Raw genomic sequence first — 2,929 nt, 5'->3', positions numbered from 1 at the left:
AAGTGATTTCTTTAGTCTACTCTCCTTAGCTTCTTAATTAAAAATTATGCTATCCATTGTTACCCAAAAAAAAGGGTTGTGCTATCCAACAATAGCTCATCATTATCAGGCAACACAGAGGGTGCTAAAGTACTTGAAAGCAACCCTATTTTTGGGTTTAACAATGTTGATTGGAGAAGATGCCTTGATACTTGGTGATCAATAAGTGGATATTATTTTTTCAGAATTCAATTTCAAAATCTTTTCTAACTTCTTATCTTTTTAAAATTGATTTTCAAATCTTTTTCAATTAACCACTTGATTTTTTTGTTTGATTTGAAAAGTTTACTATTTCTTATCTTTTTCAAAACCACCTAACTCATTTTCTCTCTCTTTCTCTAATTTTCGAAAACCAACTAACAACTTTTTCAAAAATCTTTTTAATTACTTAATTTATTTAGTTTTCATATTACTTTTATTTCTTTTCTTAATTTTCGAATTCTAGCTTAATTAATTAAATAAAAATAAAAATATTTTTCTTCTCCCTCTTTTAAAATTCGAAATTCTTCCCTCTCTCATCTCTTTCTATTTATTTTATTTAATTACTAACACTTCTCTTCTTAAAATTCGAACTCTCTCCCTCTCTCTGTGTTCGAATTCTTCTTACTTTCTCTACCTCATTCTTCTATTCTTCTACTCACATAAAGGAATCTCTATACTGTGACATAGAGAATTCCTCTTCTTCTTTGTTCTCTTCTTTTTCATATGAGCAGGAACAAGGATAAGAACATTCTTGTTGAAGCTGATCCTGAACCTGAAAGGACTCTAAAGAGGAAGCTAAGAGAAGCTAAAGCACAACACTCTGGAGAGGACCTAACAGAAATTTTCGAAAAAGAAGAAGTTATGTAGCCGAAAATAACAACAATTGTGGAGATGTAAGGAAGATGCTTGGTGACTTTATTGCACCATCTTCTGACTTCTGTGGAAGGAGCATCTCAATTCCTGCAATTGGAGCAAACAACTTTGATCTTAAGCCTCAATTAGTTTCTCTAATGCAGTAGAATTGAAAGTTTCATGGACTTCCACTGGAAGATCCTCATCAGTTCTTAGCTGAGTTCTTGCAAATCTGTGACACTGTTAAGACCAATGGGGTTAATCCTGAGGTCTACAGACTTATGCTTTTCTCCTTTGCTGTAAGAGATAGAGCTAGGACATGGTTGGACTCACAACTTAAAGAAAGCCTGAACTCTTGGGAAAAGTTTGTCAATGATTTCTTGGCCAAATTCTTTCCACCTCAAAAGATGAGTAAGCTTAGAATGGAAATCCAAACCTTCAGACAAAAGGAAGGTGACTCCCTCTATGAAGCTTGGAAAAGATACAAGCAATTGATTAGAAGGTGTCCTTCTGACATGCTTTCAGAATGGAGCATCCTATGTATATTCTATGATGGTCTGTCTAAATTGTCCAAGATGTCATTGGACCACTCTACTGGTGGATCTCTTCATCTGAAGAAGACACCTGAAGAAGCCCAGGAACTCATTGAAATGGTTGCAAATAACCAGTTCAGTACACTTCTAAAAGAAATCCTATGAATAATGGGATGACTCAGAAGAAAGGAGTTCTTGAGATTGATACCCTGAATGCCATATTGGCTCAGAATAAAATATTGATTCAGTAAGTCAATATGATTTCTCAGAGTCTGAATGGAATGCAATTCTGCATTCGGCAGTACTAAAGAAGCCTCCTCTAAAGGAGAAGATTATGATCCTAAGAACCCTGGAATGGAAGAAGTGAATTACATGAGAGAATCCTATGGAAACACTTACAATCCTTCATGGAGGAATCATCCTAATCTCTCATGGAAGGATCAACAGAAGCCTCAACAAGGCTTCAATAATAATAATGGTGGAAGAAATAGGTTTGGCAATAGCAAACCTTTTCCATTATCTTCTCAGCAATAGACAGAAAATTCTAAGCAGAGCCTCTCTGACTTAGCAACCATAATATCTGATCTAAGTAGGACCACTCACAGTTTCATGACTGAAACAAGGTCCTCCATTAGAAATTTGGAGGCACAAGTGGGTCAGCTGAGTAAAAGAGTTACTGAACTCCCTCCAAGTACTCTCCCAAGCAATACAAAAGAAAATCCAAACTCAATATACCCCACACGGCCGAACATGGAGAGAGTCAAAAGGTAGTGATTTCTAGTGAGGAAGACCTCAATGGACGTCCACTGGCCACTAAGGAGTTCCCTAATGAGGAACCAAAGGAATCCGATGTAACACCCTAACTACCAAAGTTCACGCTTCCGGCTGCGCGACTCTGATAGCTCGGACATTACGACGACTTTTATACTATTTAATACGTTTAAACCGCAAAACCGCTCCCACAAATACTTTTGCTATACAACGTACATCCATACATACCATACAACTTACAAAAACTCATAAAGAGTACATCCATATATATATACATAAATATATATAAATAACTTTACAAGCACTAACCAATACAATTCATATCCCTCTTACAGAATATATCAAGATAATGGCGAGGGTTCAATAAACCATAACTAAAACAATACAGAGCATCTCAACAACAACTAAATAAACTCTTCGTGACTTCTGCGCCCATATCCTGAAAGGGGAAAAATGTAGGGGGGTGAGAACATCATCCTCGAAAGGGTTCTCAGTAGAGGGTTTTTGGGAATTACTGTAATAGGATACGTGAAGATAAATCGTACCAGTGATTAATAACCGTCTTTTCAAAAACAACGATTTACAATAAAAGAGGAATCAGAAATCTTTTCTGAAAGAGGAACAGTTCAATTCTCAAAAACTCAAAAGCCTTTCAAAATGGTTTATCTATACTGAACCAAAATAGCCTTTCATATTTTAATCTGAACCAGAAACACAAAACCGAAATCAACCATCGGTTCATCTCATTCCAA

At 35.9% G+C, this 2,929-nt stretch overlaps 1 long non-coding RNA gene across 1 annotated transcript in view; it reads right to left on the bottom strand.

The window, feature by feature from the left end:
* LOC107637707 overlaps nt 2,587-2,929 on the bottom strand; it is a 3,046-nt gene continuing 2,703 nt past the window's right edge. The window contains exon 4 of the long non-coding RNA XR_001619476.2: nt 2,587-2,616. This is a non-coding gene — a long non-coding RNA (uncharacterized LOC107637707). The remainder of the gene's footprint in view (nt 2,617-2,929) is intronic.

Source organism: Arachis ipaensis, chromosome B04, assembly GCF_000816755.2.
Source record: "Arachis ipaensis cultivar K30076 chromosome B04, Araip1.1, whole genome shotgun sequence".
Lineage (NCBI taxonomy): Eukaryota > Viridiplantae > Streptophyta > Magnoliopsida > Fabales > Fabaceae > Arachis > Arachis ipaensis.
This window is presented reverse-complemented; position numbering and strand designations above follow the sequence as displayed.